Source organism: Anguilla anguilla, chromosome 4, assembly GCF_013347855.1.
Source record: "Anguilla anguilla isolate fAngAng1 chromosome 4, fAngAng1.pri, whole genome shotgun sequence".
NCBI classification, from domain to species: Eukaryota; Metazoa; Chordata; class Actinopteri; order Anguilliformes; family Anguillidae; genus Anguilla; species Anguilla anguilla.
This window is the reverse complement of record NC_049204.1, coordinates 36,832,373-36,853,290: the sequence shown is the minus strand read 5'-3', so window position 1 is coordinate 36,853,290 and position 20,918 is coordinate 36,832,373. Positions and strand designations below refer to the sequence as shown.

At 43.2% G+C, this 20,918-nt stretch overlaps 1 protein-coding gene across 2 annotated transcripts in view; it reads right to left on the bottom strand.

Moving 5' to 3' along the window:
- The window catches only part of LOC118226302 (activated CDC42 kinase 1-like), a 42,555-nt gene extending 24,575 nt beyond the window's left edge, over nucleotides 1–17,980 (bottom strand). Inside the window, exons 1-2 of one of the 2 annotated variants that reach the window (XM_035415833.1) lie at nucleotides 17,736–17,980; nucleotides 16,849–16,988 (exon numbers count right to left, since the gene is read on the bottom strand). The gene's annotated coding sequence lies outside the window, so the exon portion shown is untranslated. The remainder of the gene's footprint in view (nucleotides 1–16,848; nucleotides 16,989–17,735) is intronic. The other variant, XM_035415831.1, reaches the window with a different exon arrangement.
- Nucleotides 17,981–20,918: the final 2,938 nt, after the last annotated feature.

The following is a 20,918-nucleotide window of genomic DNA, read 5'->3' as shown; positions in this document are numbered from 1 at the left end:
AAGGAGGCAAACTTCCCGGGCTAGTTGTACTTTCCCAACCAATCAGAGTGCAGAGGGGCAGCGCTGATCTGAAACGTGCACCGGACAAATATTACCGGAGGCAAACTTTTCCACAGACCCGCATCAGTTCGCCACTATTGGGGGAAAATGGCTAACGTTAACGTCAGAGCACTGACCAAACCATAGAAGTTTATCACCGAGATCTGCGGTTCGAGGTTCGATAATAAAAGAAACAAACACAATTCATTTATCGGTGATAAATTTATTTAATTAATTCCTTTTTGGTTCAACAATTCCACTTGCTCCTCCATTATTGATTGTAACGGGCAAACAATCAAAACTATTGCTTCATTTTTCTGGGTATTTATTTGATAGCAGACTGCATACCGTAGGTCACGCTTGAAAAATTAAAATTAAATTAAAATTGCCAAATCCTGTAGGCAAGCAAGCAAGTACATCTCTGTTCGATAACAGCGTATCCAAACATACGCGCTGAAGGTCCTTCAACGAAGTCACGCCATGTATTTGGCAAGTCTGTGATACAACAATTAAAATCTTCTTCAAATTTGTCCATAATTCTGTTTTTAGCAGATAATTTGGGTTAGCTCGATAGCTTCGTCCGTTTCGCTGGTGTGTTTCAGTGGGGACTTGGATTGCAGCACACACGGAACAGAGGGAGTGTCGGGGGCGGGGGGGGGGGGGGGGGGGGGGGAGAGAACCGGCACACTGAGACAGACAGTTTGATTAACCAATAGGGAAGCTGCCGCGGCCTCCCCGCGGCAGAGGCTCCTCCCTTTTGCCCCAGAAGGTACATGCTTCCGTCCAGACTAGCTAGAGCGTGACATCATTTTCAACTATTAATTCTATTAAGTTTTTTCTCAATGAATCTCGCACACTACTGCATAAATATTATGACCAATGAACACAATCAGACACAAAAAGATAATTGGCTCTAAGAAACAGGAGTAATTATTTTGTTGTGGTTCAAGTCTTTGCAGATATGGCCCATAGAAAAACTTCTTTTTTTGTTGAGAATTTGCAAAAAGGAGAATGAAGAGGTAGGTAAAAAGTCAATATCTGATCATTACTGGCCGCTGAAAAGTATAATTCACGTTACTAAAAAGATGTGGCAAATTCGATCACGTGATCACGGCTAAACTACCACCAGCGCCTCATTTTGAGTCAAGGAAAACCTTGGTGTGTTGCATACCCGCACTGCTCTCTGCTCTCTGGTCTCTCTATTGGACAGAAACTCCCGCAGGGTTTCCCCACTGCTCCTTAGCCAAAACTCTTCGACAGTCAGAGCGAAACAATGGAAATTCATTAACGTGCCTTTGGTTACCCGGTGCGACAGGAGAAAGCAGATGGTTCATCGTTTTTCTGACTGAGTGCCAAAAGGAGGAGGAGATGCCACACGTGGATCTCGGCAGGTCACTGACTGAGAGCTCTCATATCTGCACTGAGGATTTCAGCCTAAAATGTCAAATGTTGGCAACAAATACAGCCGGCAACATTTTATGCATTTATAATGATGAGAATACTGATTGTGTAGCTATTCAAAGGGTAATTACACCCACATTTGTATGCCTACTTTTTCATGAAGCATTTTAATCCATGGTATTATTTCAACATTTCTGAAATATCATTTGGCAGAAAAAAACTGGTAGAAAATGTCTTGGTGCTGTCCACTAATGTGTGAAAAATGCTTTCTTCATTCCTCTCTGGCCCCACCCCAATCATGACTTCAGAATACCATGATTTTGGAGGTACTACCACGTAATATAAATGTCAATCAAGATATCCAGTTGGAAAATTGTTGCCACCCACAAATTCATCCATTCACCTTTTAATATATGACAGAACACTGCTGGTACCTGATTGGCTAGATTAGTTTCAACCTCAAAGTTTTCAAACCAGAGAAACATGGTGGCCTGTTCATAAACTTCATAAATTTTCCACTGAATCAGTAGACTAAAATATGTATCTGAAAACGTTTCAGGTGAGAATTAAGCCATGGAATTGTTGATGTTTGTTGATTCCTACTTGAACAGCAACACCTAGTTTGACACTTTAATCTGAGTTTCATGAGCCAGACATTTCTATGTGGCACAAATTCATTTGCATATAGAATACTTTATGCAAATGCGATTGACCCAACTAGTCCATTCACCCAACGACGCATTTTTAAAATTGTGTAGTAGGCGGAGCCAGGGTGAAACTGAGTGCAGTTACTCTTTAAAAAGTAAGACAAAGTAAATGCTTTCATAATGCCAACTTCTGATCGAAGTGGAAAGATTATTAGCTAAATTATGAAAATAATAATAATAATCTGTCACTAGCTTAGATAATGAAGACTGCATGTTTTACTACAGTATGGCGTCTATACAAGTGATAGATTAGAATTTCACAGTATTATTCATTATGCATTGGACGTCTCAATCAGTTGCACATAATCCCGTTGGGCATGGTTTGTAGACCACATTTTTATTTACGAAAGTGTGGAAAAATACAGAATAATGCACATCCTTAATATAGGACAGAGTGCTGTCTATTCAAGAGTGTTGGAAACTCTTACTGTTCAAATGTTCAGACCATTTCACTACTCCATGACACACAACTTGAGCAGAACACTGAAAAAAACACTGAATGCACAGACATAACATTGACAAAACACTGATAAAGCATGGACAGAACACTGACAAAACACTGAATGCACAGACAGATCACTAATAAAGCATGGACAGAACACTGACAAAACACTGAATGCACAGACAGAACACTGACAAAACACTGATAAAGCATGGACAGAACACTGACAAAACACTGAATGCACAGACAGAACACTGACAAAACACTGATAAAGCATGGACAGAACACTGACAGAACACTGCCAGAACACTGATAAACCACTAACAGAACACTGTCAGACAGCTGACAAAACATTGATAAAGCACGGACAGAAGGCGGTCAGAACACTGATAAGGCACTGAAGTTCTACTGCCTTAGATCCATTCTTCACTTACTGTACAACGAGTGATGTTCTCTCTTGCATTTAAAGAAAGAAAATGATCCTCCTGCCTGCACGTCTCTACTGGCTGAAACAGGCTTGGAGAGCTCCCACTGCATAATCCAGTGCACAGGTGGATTTAGCAGCTCCTTCATATTAGTGGTTGAGAGAGAGCTGGATTAGAGAGGCTGTTTCTCATTCTCCTCATGTGCTCGGAGTAATATAGCAGGAAACACTAAGCCCCCCCCACCCCTCCCTTTGTTCAATGTACCCAGACTTTTGGAGACCCTGGGCAAAAAATAATTTGGTGGCCCCCTCCAAAACAGCAGCTGGGGCCCTGGGCAAGAAGGTGGGACTAGGCACAGTGCCTGATCCGCCCAGTGGGAAGGACGGCTCTGCATTTATGAAAAATTCTACAGGTCCTGGAGCACCTGTTAAGATAGATGTGATCATGAACACCAATACGTACCAAGATATTTAAATAACAAAACAATGCACCCCCCCCCCCCCCCCCCCCCCCAATGAGCTTACAAGATTTCCATTTTCATTTACAAATCAAACTTTTGAATGCAATCCACTTACGATTATCTGCTTATATAAGTCCATATATCATATAATGAAATATTAAGTGTTTATAGACAAGTTTATACAGTTTAAAGCATTGTAGTCATGAAAAAACTGATTTAAGCAGGTGTGTCCAAACTTTTGACTGGTACTGTATGTGCACATAGCATAAAACGGCTGTTACCAGGCAACACTCGATTCGGAGGCACACGAGCAGAGGTACACATAGCAGTCTCATCGCGGGGAATAAGGCCTACTTTCACTAAGCCCGCACGACCTCAGAGGGAGGATTCAGACAAGCTCATTGTACACTGGGCAGGACTGCGCATCGCGATACGCACGCGCGTGGCTGTTCGCCAGCTATGCTGAGCTCAGTCGTTCCCTGCGAGGGTGACTAGCGCAGCAGTTCCTGTAAAACCGCGATGCGAAATGCGCCCCGACAGACCCGGTACGCGCTGCGCACCGCGTACATAATGTTCCGATTCAGGGCCTCGCTCTCGTCTGATGCCCGATGAATTATTCAGGAATTCCAGAGAAGTGGGTGCGAGGTGAGGGGAGGGCGGTGGGTAGCTGCCACTCTTAACAATACAGGATTTAACCACCCCCCATGACTAAACCACCCCCGAAGTCGCCCCCAACGCCACTTCTTCCCACCCCTTTGACATAATCAAAACAGGACTAAAAGTTCTGCACACAGACCTGTGGAAGAAGGAGGGTAAGGAACGTGCGGTACGAAACAGGTAGTATCCTTCTGCCCGTGGTAACTGATTGATTCACTGTGTTTGTTTCCTCAGTAGAGCTGGAACACAGGGGATAGTATCCTTCCACCCGGTGTAACTGATTGATTCTCTGTGTTTGTTCTCTCAGTAGAGCTGGAACACAGGGGATATGTTGTCCTGTGCTGGTCCTTCACCTGTCCCGCACAGCTCAGTAACTCTGCTCCCATCTCCTGTTTGAACACAGAGTCTCCATAACCCATAATCCTCGGCGAGGCAGTGTCTTTCAGACAGCTGATACCTAAAATGCATACAGATCGCCCCGCGTGGCTGGGGGTTGGCCATCCCCTCTCATCTGTAACCCTGCCAGCCTTCCCCCATCTGATTAAAATAAAAAATATGAATGACGGACACTCCATTCCCCAAACTACATTAGCACGGCTACGGCTCTCTTCTAGTTGCCCAGTAGAGGGCGATGTTCAGTGAAAGCCAGGTATCCTCTCTGAGACCGACGGGGATCCTGCCACTGATAAAACAGACAAAGCAGTACAGGCATTCCGTACACAGTGTCTTTACAGAGCAAACACAAGCTCCACTGTGACACCACACTTCCATAAACACCGGCACTGAACCAAGTCACGGAAAGTTCATCCCATCAAGTATATCATTTAAAAAAACTCATTAAAAAGCAGGTAAGGGTAACCTTGGTGTAACCAACTACTGAAAGAATCAATATGAGAGAAATCTGACAGAGACTCAATTCCACTTACACCCACAAGACATGTGTAAAAAAAATAATAAGAGCGCAAACCCTGTGTTTCAATATTAACTGCACAATACTGACCCTGACAGTGAATAAAACAAACCTTGTACCCAAATTCAACTAAAAGAAGCCAATATTTATAGAATATTTATAGAATTTATAGAATGTAGAATGTTCCAGCACCCGCACCTCTGCGACCAAACATTCAAATAAAATAAGATGCACAAAAAACAACAAAAACACCAATTTCACGTCATGCAGATGGTTTTTCATTGACAGCAAAGGCGGTGTGTAAATAATTACCTGACTGTATTACGGATTTAAGGAGCTCTAAAAATAGTAGGCTTTTAAAGTGGAACCAGTGATCCGACAGCAAGACAGAACTACGGAATGCCCTAACGCCCCCCCCCCCCCCTTCCCAAAAACAACAGGAGTAATGGAAATTACGCGTGAAGGCTTCGCCCCTTTCCCACCCACTCTCTTTAAACACACTCCTTGGTGATTTCACTTACAAATTACACAGCAGTCCCTGTCAGCTGACTTATCTCTCCCACACATTCTGCTCTGGAATCCAATACACTTACAACCTTATTAATCCACATCCAAACTCTTTACACACACACACACACACACATATTAAATATATATATATATATATATACACACATATATATACACACACACACACATTATATATATATATATATATATATATATACATACACATACATATACATACACACACGTTTCAAATGTTTAATTCTGAATATGTATAGTGCCTTTCAAAAGTACTCAGCCCCTTTCTCAACATTCACAATCTGTTGTCTCAGAGCTTGAAATCATGGCACTTTCTGTTCTGAAGCAAGCAGCTGGAAAAAATAATGAAAAAGAAAGTAAAAGAGTTTGGTCTCTTGAGCACTCTTGAGCAATTTGCGATATCTTAGAAGGGCAGGGTTGTCACAATAAGCTAATTTTGAAACACTATACTGCACAATAACTATTTTAGTGCCTCTACATTTTATTTCTCATGATGCCATTAACCCACCAAAAAACTATTTTGCAACCCATTTCATGAAACATTTCGTGGGTAAAAGGCAACTTGCTACTACCATTACCAAATGCTGCTTGTTGCATATTACAGTCAGACATACGAGAATAAAGGAAGTGTGTGTATGTGCCCCAGTCGCATACGTCAATGTTCTTGGCTGAGCAAATAAATGAACTCATAAAAAGTAAACATATTAGTAACTGAATCATGAGCAGATGGCAGTTAATCATTCTGAACTGACTGGGGCACCAGTGAGAGGGAGTGCCGGCCAAAACCGCAGCAGACCCAGCCAGTCACAGCCTCCGCAGCAGCCAATCACATGGCACGCTGCGACTCACTGCGCCTTTATCAGTGCGAGGGAAAAAAAATCAGATGCTTGCTACCTGGATTTTAGGCTTACCGAGTAAATGCACGATTTATGCACTTGAATACATGGCGTTCCCATTGCACCCGCCTTCCGCGCCAAGCTCCCACAAACAAATTATATTAAAAAAACTTAGCATAGCAGCCCTGGCAAAATTACTCTTCCTTACAATTCTTTTCTGGTGCGGTTTTCTTTGTGCCGACACAAGGCTGCATTTTATAAATGACTATTGCAGCGGTGATGTGTCCCTGTACGTATATACTCATGTGTACAGTGCCTTCGGAAAGTACTCAATATTCAGAAAGCATTCAGAAATGTGATGTTTCTGTTTTTTTATTTTTAATAAACTTGCTAAAATTTCTAAAAACCTGTTTTCGCTTTGTCATTACGGGGTATTGTGTGCAGATTGATGAGAATAAAAATGAATTTCATCAATTTTAGAGTAAGGCTGTAACGCAACAAAATGTGGAAAAAGCGAAGGGGTCTGAATACTTTCCAAAGGAACTGTATATGCCTATATTCAAATACATGTAAATGTTCATCACTTGCCACCTTTGAATGGGCACTCAGGTATCGCCCTTCAGGTTTTGTTTATCTTTGTTTATTGGGAACCCGTGGGAGGCGGGGGACGGGAGTGCTGCAGTTGAAGGCATTAGGCCCTCCGCTCACAGTGGAGCCCGTCACTGTGTGACCCAGCGTAGCGTAGCATTACATTACGTTACGTGACATTACAGGCATTTAGCAGACGCTCTTATCCAGAGCAATTTACATAACTTGAACTGCTTCAGTATGTATGTAAAGTACTTTGCTCAAGGGTACAACAATCTGATTGCTCAAGGGTACAACAGCAGTGTCCTACCTGGGAAATGAACCTGCAACCTCTGCGCTGCCCTCTTCCTCTTCCTGCTGCTACCTGCTCCCCCCCAACCCCCACCCCACATAGCTGTCAGTCAAAGCTTGAAGACTTCCAAGCATCTGGGACAATACTCCAGGGGCAGTGCGTGCTGCTATTTTTGGCTCCCCTTTCTTACTGGGGCTAAAAATAGGTTCCATTCTCCTTGCTGGCACGCTGCCCCCCCCACCCCCCCACCTCATTCCCATTTAAACCAATGTGTTCATCACTGAATAACCCTTTTCCGAAGTGTACAGTAACTCCCTCCCTTCACACGCGGTGGGCTGGGTGGATGATCTACAATTGCAACGCTAACTGGGGACGCCGTTTGTCCAGGTGTCCGAAAAAACAGATGACAGAGGTACTCAGGGCGACTGCCTTAAGCCCGGAGTTTCACTTTAGCGCTGCGCTGCAATAAAACAGACGCAGTAAACGTCAGCGTGTGCGTTTCGCGGTCGTAAATCACGCCGATATTACAGGCGGCTTTGGAACGGCGTCGCCGCGGTCGTTGGCTGCCTAGATACGGGCACGTCGCAGTACAGCCGGTGCTTAGCGTAGTTAAGAGTTTACCGCGGAGACACCACACGCTGTAAGCACTGTCTTAAAAATAGAGCTCCTCATCTGCTACTTTTCAGGAATTAAATTGAGGGGGAAAATGAACTCACTGGCATCTGAGTCGTGTGTGTGGGAAGACTACGTGCCATCTGTGAATGGAGAAATACTGATGATAACCCTGTTGAAGGTACATTCTGTCTCCCTCCCTGTCTTCACTCGCTCCTACTCTCCCCTCACTCTTGCTCTCTTTCCTGCAACTCTTTCCCCCCCCCTCTCTCTTGCTCTCTCCCTCTCTCTGTCCCCACTTGTAGGCGTCAGGCACAGTCATTCATTGACATCACTCACAAGGGCCTCTTCATCCATCTGCAGTCATTATGAAAACCTGGGGAGCGTGGCACCGTGCCCTGAGACGGGCGGAGCCGTCATTTCCGCTCCCGGAAAAAAAAGAGCCCTTTCTCCGCTGAGGACGTGGACGGGGGAGCGGACATCCGGACTTTCCGGAGCACCCCTCCCCCGCGCCGGGCCCCCCCGAGGGCCCCCTCCCGCACTCTCGCCCTTCTGGCCGCCGGGCCCCTGCTGCCGAGAAGCATCGCGGAGAACACCCGCCGCTCTCGCCCCGCCCACACACAACACCTCCACAGCACATGAACCAGGCTGGTCCCACCTGCCAGCAAGCCTACCAGTGTCAATTCACAGAAAAGCCACCATGGCCTTTAAGGTCCCACTCTGTCCCCAAAATGCACATGGACACACTCACACAGGTGCACACACGCCCACACAATCATACATACACACACACGCGCACACACACACCCCCCTGCCTTTGCCTCCCTCCTCAGAAGATCCAGTGAAACATCCTGGTGCGAGACGGACTTCCTTCTTCCTAGCACAGGTGCAAACCAAACATTACATGAGCTGAGATGGCTGGACTGGGGCGGGGCCGGGGGCAGGACTACAACGCCCATGGTGTTAGTCATCGGCATGTCGACGGCCGGCCCAGCAAATCTGCTGCTCAGGAGGAGATATCAGGCACCAGCCAGGGCCGGAGAACCAATCACTGCTGCTCTTCCACTCAGTAAACGAATGGAAATTAATGCTGAACAGGTTCCCCCTACAGCATGCATTTCAACCAGCACGAAGTTGTGCACACAACCTGTAAATTACATTGACTAAAACCTTATGTAACTTACACTATATGACCAAAAGTATCAGGACACCCCTTGGTCTGGGCTTGTTTTTCATGGTTTGGGCTAGGCCCCTTAGTTCTAGTGAAGGCAAATCTTAATGCTACAGCATACAATCACATTCTGTGATTCTGTGCTTCCCCAACAGTTTGGGGAAGGCCCTTTCCTGTTTCAGCATGACAATTCCCCCGGGGCACGCAGCAAGGTCCATACAAAAATGGTTTTGTTAACAACGGTCTGGTAGAACTTGACTGGCCTGCACATAGCCACTACCTCAACCCCATTCCAAACTTTTGGGATCAATTGGAAAGCAAACTACGAGCCAGGCCTAACTGCCTAATTGGATATCAGGTGGCCACATACTTTTGGCCATGTATTGTATATTCATAGTGCGTTTGTGTGTGAGTTAGTTGAGCATTTGCGTGTGTATTTGAGTCAAAAACAATAAAAGGTTGTATTCATCTTAACAGATGAAACGCACTGTTGAAAACAGAACTGATCGATTGTGCGTGTGCATACATGGGTGTGTTCATGTGTGTGCGTGCGTTTACGTGCATGACAAAAAACATTTTTGAACACTAAAAATGCATGACTGGGGTCTGGGGGTTGAACAAATGGTTTCTTTAAGCAACACTGCAACAGAAAACAGTATCCAAAATCTGACTGAACAGACCATCAGAAAAGCGAAAGAACTGACAGCATTCATTATTATTATTGCTTTGCTTTAGAGACACTTGGGCCTCCCTACAAAATGTACACTTTTTAAAAATTGCCAATTAACTGGTACATTGCTGAGGGGTACAGCAAGTTCGACACCTGGGATTTAAGCCTTCAGCTCGAATCTATCCTCAGGATTTAGATCCCAGCTCTTTAACCATCACGATAAACGAAATGAGAAAGTGGCACACAGCAGGTTCTTTAGCACAGTAAGTGACCCATATTTCTGGAGCACCAGTTCCCCGCTGTAAAAGCGTGAACGGTCAGATGCTACCCCAAATGGTACACCGGGTGGGAGGGTGCGTGCCAGCAGGAAAAAATAGCTCCACAGGCCCCCGCGTGTGCAACAGAACTAGGACATGTCCACGCAGAAAATGGCCTCGCGTTACAGAACAGCGGGGGAAGCTGGCCTCGCTGGGAGTGGCTCCCGGCCAATCGAAGACGAGCAGGATTCCGTCACAGCGCTGCCGACACAGCTCAGGAGAGCGCTAGCCGGCTCGGCTCTTGGTACGTGCAAAAACGAACGTTCCCAGGCCAGCCGCGTGCAGCGCCCTCGGGGGACTACACACAAAAACACACACATGTAAATACCATGAAGTAAAAGCTGATAGTCAATACCGTCTGTCTCATATTCATCTTCTGATCGCAAATTCATATGTCTTAAGCGTAAAGTAAAAATAACAAATTTCACTCTACTGTTACCATAATTTCGTACTGGCACTGCAGCACAGACATGCACTGTGCCTCCAAAGCAAGAGCAAGTACTCAGCTGGCAGAATTTATTTTACCAGGGAGAAATTTTTATGCAATTGGGTACATTACTCATCATATCCCACACAGGTGGCTGTGGAGAGCAGGGGCCGATTCGCGTCGGATAATAATAATAAGAATAATTAAAGCCGCAAGCGGCGTTGGGAGGGGTCCAAGCATTGGCACAATTTCGCCCCCTATGGAGCGATTTTAAAATGGTTTTGTCCTCATGATCATATGCCATGATCATACCCGGCGTGTATGTAGAGCTGCAGTGCTTCCGCGCCGCAACTAAAAAAGGCGTCAGACTAGTGTTGTCACAATACCAAAGTTTGGACTTTGATATCGATACCAGGTTTAGTATCACGATACTCGATACTGAAACAATACTTGAAACATAAACGATACTGATTCGATACTCGGTACCTAACGATATTGAAATTACCTTAATAGATCAGAAACATAATGTCCACAAGGGTTGACCTCATTTTTGAATTCATGGTTTATGAACAACCTTTAAGTTGAAGCCTGTTCAACATATTAATAAGCATAGGCCTACAGTGTTACAACACTAAACAACAGATAATTGAAATATAATATAATAAATATATTTCAAAAATTTAACAATTGTAAACTAAATAATCTTTAAACGGGTCTTTCACTTTTAAATAGATCTAAACCCAGCATATTTTAACAACAATACAACATCTTCCTATAATAAAATGTTTCCAAATTAGAACACCTATTGCTACTGAAGTGTACTGAGTCAAAGCTTGCGCTGTATCAACGAGGCCCAATGCACGAGGGCACGTCACCTGACTTGGCTACCTTAGTTGCTACTGCCATCTAGCGAAGATACTGACAAGTTACACCTTTCATCCTCTCAATCAGTAATGTGGGAGACACATTTCCTTGGCTTTTACATTTGACCTAAAAGTACTGAACGTCGGAAAATTCTAATACCGAACTGTTTTTCTTTTTTTTAAGTACCGAAAAGGTGCTGAAGTTTAGTTATACTGTGCAACACTACGTCAGACACGTATTCCAATCCATTGCTCAGCTTAGCAGAGAATGCACATTTCAGAGCGCCTCAGAGACAGATAGTATAATAATACATATTTCAAATAATAAATACGACATTGAAAAAAACGAAACAAAAAACGAAAAACTCACCATCCCTGCTACCTGCGTGCTGCCCGCAGAGTATCATATTATTAATTTCGATATTGGCAGACTACAGCAAATTGCATTTTTTTTGCAGCTGTAGACACAAGAAGGTTTGTTATATTATGGTACAGGGATGTATCCGAATCCAAATACTGTATTCGGGAAAGCACGAATAATGCGATGGAAACAGATATTTCTTCTACCCGAAGTTGCTCGTTATTATACGGAATCGGGAAAAAAAAGTCAGCTCCATGTCGAGTTCTCATAAGCTCTATCTAACGTTACAGGGGCAGAGGGGGGGGGGGGGGGGTTACGCACGGCTGCTAGCTGTATCAGGAACTCCGGCACACACACAAACAAACTTTGAGCCACTGCGCTGCAGTTCATAAAACTTAGTTTAGTTAAAAATAAAAAAAAAATTGAAAAGGAGAGAGATGAAAAGTACAGTATGATGATGTGGAAATATATTTCATAATTATTTATATGCCAATATTGAATCAATTTGATGCTTTGAAGGCACAACAGTTGCATTGCCAATTAATATTAGGTTAGAAAATGCAACGTTTGCCCGATTTAACGTGACTTCCGGTATAAACCACGTCCACTTCCTGTCTTCTATCCGAATACAGATCCAGATAATTTTGTTGGTTGAACAGATACAGATACAGATACAGATAATGACGTCTCTGAACACCCCTATTATGGTAGCAATGGAACGAACCAAAATATTTTGAGCAGTAATACTTACATAGCAATGATTTTATCTGTGTTTAGTAGACAGAAACAGAGTCAGTAAATCAATGATAGGACTATCTGCTTCTGTTTTGCTCCAGAAAACGATGTCAGATAGGTCTATCAGCAAACATATGGCTTAGCTATGCCCAGAAGTCCTCAATAATAATAGTATTTTCCAAGAAATTATGAAAAATCGTTGACAACGTTTGGTTAGGTGCAGCGTCTTTTACTGCTACCCCAGAGTGAATACGTAGGCTAAGTGAATTCGATAAGAAAATGTTCGGTTTTGCGGACCTATAAAAGGCTATTCCAAAAGCAAAATCAGACATGTTATACATCGTTATAAAGCTTATACTCTCACCTACTGAATAAATGAATTGTCAATCAAGCCAAATTGCACTGAAAAGGGCGACAACGCCGTAAGCAACAGGTGTGGTATTACGCACAGGTATTTTTGAAGGTAGCCTACCCAGGCATCACAGATGCGCATATATTTCACAAAGGGATTGTCCAAGACAATATATGACTACTCAGTCTCAAATGGGACATCTCTAAGCGTAAAATCAGCTGTAAGGTTGTATATTTATTCAATGTTTAGTCCCAGATGTTGACTGTAGAATGACATGTTATCATTTTTTAAAACGTTGTCTCATTTATTTCGTTACTCAGTGAGCAGTGTTTTCACTGCTGTATTGGCATATCTTAGGGCTATTGTCGGGTTTATCTTGTTGCTATGACGGAATAAGATTTTTGAGTGGTGAAAGAATATTTTTATTAATTCCCAGATAGATAATATTGTCCATTATGAAGTTCAGACCCTTCCCTCACTGATAAAAACTAGACCCAACGGCGTCGGATTACTTAGTTGTGTCGCCATGGATGTCTTGTAGCCCCTTGTCGTAAAGGAGTTTACTAGATGTTGTAACACTTTAGATGTGGAGCTACAGCTCTTCCGCCCCGCAACTAATAAAAAAGTCCAAATGGCGAGCAAACAATATGGCCGACATAGGTGATTTGTAGTGCCTAAGTAGTGGGGGGCCATAGGAACCCACCTACCAAATTTGGTTGGTCTACAACTTATGGTTGCTGAGCTTCAGACATTTTAGCGGAGAAAGCTTCCACGCCGCAACTAAAAAGTCAAAATGGCAGGCAAACAATATGGCGGACATAGGTGGTACCAATAGCACAGTTATAAAGCACATTCAGATGCATTCACCGATTACGTTTTGTGTTGATCTGACTTATGGTGTGGGAGTTATGACCTTTTAAACATGACCCTGTTATAGCGCCACCATCTGGCCGACATAGGTGATTGGTAGTGCCTGAGTAGTGGGGGGGCCATAAGAACCCACCTACCAAATTTGGTTGGTCTACAACTTATGGTTGCTGAGCCTCAGACACTTTTAGCGGAGAAATAAAATAATAATAATAATAATAATAATCCCAAGTATAGACTATTTGCTAAGTGAATGGAACTCATTCAGCAGTGCAGTGACTGAGCAGCATGTCACGATGCATAGCGTAGTTTTTTTGGTTGGTGGGCTGGTGAGACGTCTTCAAATACAGTTGACAGTCAAATCAAACTATATTTGATTTGACTGTATTTCAAATTGAATATTTGAAACAACCACGCATCAAATTGTGCAGAAAATCGAAAAGACCAAACTCTAAGCACAAACAAGAATGTAGCGTACATTACATGGTAGTTTATGCAAATGTCTATAAATAGCAAATCGTGGTACAGATCTAATGAATTGCAGCCAGCCAGCACGTTAATCTATGCAGTGTATATATACATAAACTATACATGCAGTAAATTGAAAAGACGAACATTAGACGCTACATGAGCCAAATTTAACCAATCAGCGCCCTCATCGTGTTGTTTGCACTAAATCTTGACCAATGTTGCAACTATGGGGCGTGGTTTGCGTTGAAGTGGTTTGGGAAAAGAAATGACGCTGATGCGTACTGCTGTTCTGACCCTGCAAAGTAGCAGGCCATTTGGGAGGAGGGTATGCACCTCCCCTAAAGGCATCCAGCCTTTAAGACAATGTAGCAGGTGTGAGAAATGTGACACATCTCTGAATAAGGCTACAGGTAGAGTGAAACACATATACACCTGACCAGAAAAACTTTAATGGTTTATTTGCTGTTTGCTGTTTTAAGCACCAGCTCCCACTCTATCCTGGCCTTGATGCCAAACAGGAGCCAACTCCTCAGAGGCTGCCTGTGAGGCTTAAACAGAAGGAGGTGAAGGTGGAATAACCCACAGAGAGGGGTGGTTTCCTGTGGGGCTCCGCCCCCTCACATGGCCCAGTGACAATCTGAACAGATGTGGGAAGTGCCATGTGGCCTCGCACAACACACACTCCCTCTGTCACACACACACACACACACACTCTTCGTCATACACAAACAGTCTCTCTGTAACACACAAACACACCCTCCCTCTGTCACACACAAACACACCCTCCCTCTCTCACACACAAACATACCCTCCCTCTGTCACATACAAACACTCCCTCTATCACAAACACACTCTCCTTCTGTCACACACACCCACACACTCCCTCTGTCACACAAAAACACACCCTCCCTCTGTCACACACACACTCCCTCTGTCACACACACCCACACACTCCCTCTGTCACACACCCACACACTCCCTCTGTCACACACAAAAACACACCCTCTCTCTCACACACAAACATACCCTCCCTCTCTCACACACAAACATACCCTCCCTCTGTCACACACACCCACACACTCCCTCTCTCACACACAAACATACCCTCCCTCTGTCACACACACCCACACACTCCCTCTGTCACACACACACTCCCTCTGTCACACACAAACACACTCTCCTTCTGTCACACACAAACACTCCCTGTCACGCACAAACAAACCCCCCCTCTATCACACACACCCACACACTCCCTCTGTCTCTCTCACACACACACACACACTCTGTCACACGCACAAACACACAATCCCTGTCACAAGCACACTCTCCCTGGCACACACAAAAACACACTCTCCCTGTCACACACAAACACTCCCTGTCACACACAAACAAACCCCCCCTCTATCACACACACCCACACACTCCCTCTGTCACATACAAACACGCTCTCCCTCTGTCTCTCACACACACACACACACACACTCCGTCACACGCACAAACACACAATCCCTGTCACATGCACACTCTCCCTGGCACACACAAACACACCCTCCCTCTCTCACACACAAACAAACCTCCCCTCTATCACACACACCCACACACTCCCTCTGTCACATACAAACACGCTCTCCCTCTGTCTCTCTCACACACACACACACACACACACACTCCGTCACACGCACAAACACACAATCCCTGTCACATGCACACTCTCCCTGTCACACACATGCACACTCTCCCTCTGCCTCTCTCACACACGCAAACACTCTCCCTCTGCCTCTCTCACACACGCAAACACTCTCCCTCTGCCTCTCTCACACACGCAAACACTCTCCCTCTGCCTCTCTCACACACGCAAACACTCTCCCTCTGCCTCTCTCACACACGCAAACACTCTCCCACTGTCTTGCACAATGACACGAGCACAGAGGGACACAAGTTAACTTCATTAACTCCAAAGTGAAGATGCATACTGAAAACCTGTTTGTTCCTGTACGAAGGGTACATGTCCCATTTGGTTAGTCCATTACTGTTGCACAGCAGTGAGAGGCAATGGATGGACACACCCACAGTCCGTCGTGGAAACACCACATGCAAACATTGCTGTAATACCAGTTACCACGTGCCTTTCCTCACATAGTGGAAATAATATCACAAAATGACCAACTATGAAAAAAGTGCAGTGAATATATAACACACATACATACATACATATTCCTTATGCTGCTTGGAGAGCCTGGGTTTTTTTTTTTTTTTTAAAGCATACGTATCAGTATTTTAGTAATGAGTAAGATTTATTTAACCTGTTCAAAAGACAGGTCAGAAACAATTTCTCTTTGTTGCTTGACAGTACGTGATATTTCCTGGGATGCCAATTCTACACTTTCTATAAAGTCTGTATCAAACCATATTTTGTACATTGCAGCACGTGCAAAATAGAAATGAAGCACAGCAGTCTTTGCAATTAAATGTTATTTTGGTCTATTGAAGAAGGAGCAACTTTCAGTCCGGCTCAGTTCACAGAGACCACCTGAATATGGTATCAAGTTTTCATCCTGCATCATCTACGAATTCCCTTTAATAACTTCCCTTGCTTTCTCCTGTACAGTGCAAACTACATACATATAGCCATGTCCACACCAAGACTATAACCGTTTATAACATGACAGTCTAACACATTTCTCTGTGCCTTGACTTACTTAAGGGTACTGTGTTTTAATCCATCCTCGGAAACCAGCACCTTTACTGCATTTCTTGTGCGCATTTATGGGTGTACAGTTCAGGCCCGAATGTCCAAATAGATCCCAGTTTGTTCCGACATCTGCGACTTGACCTAAAACTGCAGGTAAGGATAGAGCGCCAGGCTGTTGCGAGGCCGTTACCTCCGATGTACTTTTCGCCGATAGCCAAGCAGAGCGACACTATAAGTGTTTTTTTGTATGGTCAGGCTGGAGATGAAACCCACAAACTTCTGATCTCATGGTGCAAAATCAATTTCAAGTTGCCTTTATCATTGGTGTTGGTTCGATTATCTTTCACTTATGGTGCAAAGTGACCGTAGCCAACTCGTATCGTTGATTATACCCTACGTTCAAATTAAGCAGCCTATCACAAAAGCATGCAACATTCGATAAACTGCTATTATGAATATCATCGTTACATGTGCACAACGTGCGATACACCCACGTAATTAATGTAGTTAGTAAAATGAAAATGTATAGAATAAGAGCATCGGCTGCCTTCTATAACGATTAAGAGGCTTGAATTATTATAGCCTACTTCACTGAAACAATGTGTCGGGCATCGGAAACGCAGGTGAAATAGGCAAAACAGGACGCAACATATGCGTAATTGCGAAGTATTTGCCATGAGCGGTCCTGATCAGTCCGATTTGACCTGCTGTTGAAAGCCCGCTACTGGTTTACTAATAATGACGCAGAAGCCGATCGACCCACACAAATTGTTACATTATCGCAGCTCGTTCACCAGTTAATACCTAGGACGCGATTGCACGCTCAACAACCAATTCGCTCATTAGCCAACAGGCTAGCTACAGCTACAGAAGCTACCTTGTCAATGTAATTACCTGTCAATTTCTCGTTGTGGTTTCTCGCAGCGGTGTTTGCCTTCTTCAATGACTTAGATGATTCTTGCTTTCTTTTCAGTCTTCCCGTCCAGAAACGGTTCCGTCATTTACAAGAATCAGTCTAGATTAGTTTTTCATCCTGCATTATACACTGACTCTTCCCATGTTAGAGTATTAGCCAGCGTCATTGCTCTCAATTCCTCGGTCCTTCTCGCACATGCTCCCATTCAGTCAACCCACTCTTAAAGGAACACACACAGATATTAAGCGATTTATCCCACATCAGCTAATGACATTATCCTGATTAGGTTGTGGAACGGGCAGGTTGCGACCCAAGATGGCACTCTTCAGGTTATTCTTTGCTATGTGAAGGCATTGTAACGTATACGTTTATATTTTAGAATTAATATTATCCATCTCCAGAGGTGGAAAATCCGCAGAGGTAGAACTCATTACTGAAATCAACTGGGTGAGTTCATGGATGGGAGAGAAACACATGGCAGGACTTTTACTTTCTGACCCCAGGACTTTCCACATCTGCCCACTTTTTGGAACACTTGCTCTTAAAATAGACTACGACAAACTTTAAACCGCGCATAACTTGTTCTAATGTAGCCTATACTTTTAAGCTTCAGTCAATAAAACAAATCTGACCTTTTCTTTCACCAAAGCTAGACAAAATTTCTAGTACTATTGATTTTATTTTAAGATGAATTTAAAATATTTTTGTGAAATTATTTATTTTAAGATACAGTCCAGTTTAGAGAAGACGCTATCCATTCGCTCCCACAAAAATTAGATACTACCCTATTTTTATACGGTCTATGATACTACCCAAGAGCCTCGAATGCCAACTTTTATGCTCTATCGCCCTTACGTGGCCACGAAACGAAACTGCAATTGGATTTACTTCGAAAAGACGCCAGTGCAGTGCTGCACTGAGAATCTCGGCCTCAATATGAAACGTATATCACTCAAAATATAAACAAAGTTTCTACAGAAAATTCAAATATATTTTGCTAAATTCGGGGGCAGAGCGAAGAAGGTGCTACTCGCAGCAAGTAATGTGCCTAAAAGAAAAATAACCAGTTATTAAATTACGTGTTTGGCACATAGCCTACTATTAGGTTTCTGAACAGAGAATAACCATTCTGGTGGAACAGTTTTCGGCCTGAACCGACAATCGTCAGCCTATTTTAAGGAAAGTATTTTAACGTTTCAATATATTATTTGAACAAGGTAAACCAAATATATACAAATATATATTTAATAGTTTATAAATATAAAATCGCCCAATCATTACTTACTGTATTAGGCACCCGAGGAGCTATCCCCAAGCTCGGGTGGATCAGAGGTGGAGCTCATTCCGCCTTTAGTTGCAAGTACCAGCGTTTCTACTGCAGGGTCTGCACTGCAGTACTGCATTATCCACAAGTCCCCTCTTTCAATGACAGGTGCCAAGTGGTAAGGAATAGGTTCTATAACATAAATCCTAAATCTGTATTAAAGGCCCCCATGCATGAAATGTGGACTTCTGTGTTTATGTGTTGACCAATGTGTTTATGATTAAATTGTTTGCTAGAGAACAAAATTGTTTACAAAAGCACAAAGTTCTTCATAGATCTAACCTCTTCATTTTGCTCTCAAAGTGCACCAGATTGATGCATTTAACTTCAAAATGTACAAAACTTTCTTCCGGGGGAGCATGCCCCAGGACCCCCCTAGAGGGTCCAAGGTCCACCCACCGTAGTCTCACAAAATCCTGTGGGAAACACTGCGTAGGCCCCTTAGCAATCGTAAGCCCGGTTCTTTCACAATCACACCAGTACCAGTGTCGCCGTCCCGAAGGCCCCTTAGCAATCGTAAGCCCGGTTTGTTACACAATCACACAACTAAGACCAGTGTCGCCATCCCGTAGGCAGGGGTTAAATTGGGGGTGGACGCGGGTGGACGGCGTCCACCCACCTTTGGTAAATAAATAAAAAAATTTGACCTGCAGTTTTACAAATAACTATGACGATCCATTTTTCGTGTGCTCCAGTCCATGTGTTCCCTCTAGCCAGTTACTCGCTCAACCAATCAAAAATCCAAAGGAAAAAAAAAACCCTATAGACAGGCACAGAAAGAAAAATATCGTTGATTGTCTTGATTGTTTGGAAGCGGACGCGGTAGGTAATTGATATAATTGAATGAAATTCGCCTTATGTACTGCATGTTCAAACCCCAGCCACATTTTCTATGACGCTTATTTGATATAAGTGACACCATATCTGAAGAGTGGAGGGTCCAAGGTTTTCAAAACACCCCCATATCATTGAGACAACATGTCCAGGGGAGGCAGCAGCGCATTATATATGTTATACTATCAGAAAGCAATTGGGATTTAATTGAATGAAATTTGCCTATGTACTGCATGCTTATACCCCAGCCATGATATTCTGTGTGTGATATTTTCACCTTTACAAACAAGTGTTAATACTGTCCTATTCTCCTTCCCATACTAGTGCAATATCCAGGCACATTTTCATATTTATTTGTTTTAAGTTGCATAGTTGATGTTACAAGGTAGCACAGAATGTTGAAGTGATGCATTTTAAATGACTCTAATTCTTCCCTTACCATTCAGTTAAACTCATGTACTGATGTAATGTTGTATTGGATATTGCAATAATAATTAAAAGTAATGGGTGTATCTTATCTTTAATTCTCCATTTAAAATTTTGCATTGTCATTGTTAAATATGTAGGGAAAAAATAGAAAAAAGTAAGCCATATTTGTTTGTAATTAATATCAGTGTTGTGAATAGTTTTACAATATCTGTGTTTAAAATCGAAGTTGTTTTAATATTGTACAAATAGAAAACGAATAGTTCATATTTTAGAACAACTGCAGTCCGATTTGTCCTTAATTAATTTCATTTTGCTGAATGTAATAGTGGTTTAATCGCTGGACCTTTATTTTGAAATTTTCAGACCCGCACGAAAGTCCTTACTGTCGCTGGCTTCACACTGCTGCACAATTCCGTACTGCAAATGAAAATAAATGTAGGCTATAATGCCTAGGCTACTCGCTAAAACTGCCTATTTGGTGAGAGCTAGCTATATATGATAGTATTGCTATTGAGTAGCCTATTTTGTGGATTAATTGCATTGATACTCAAGGAAAATCAGGGGTAGATTCCGC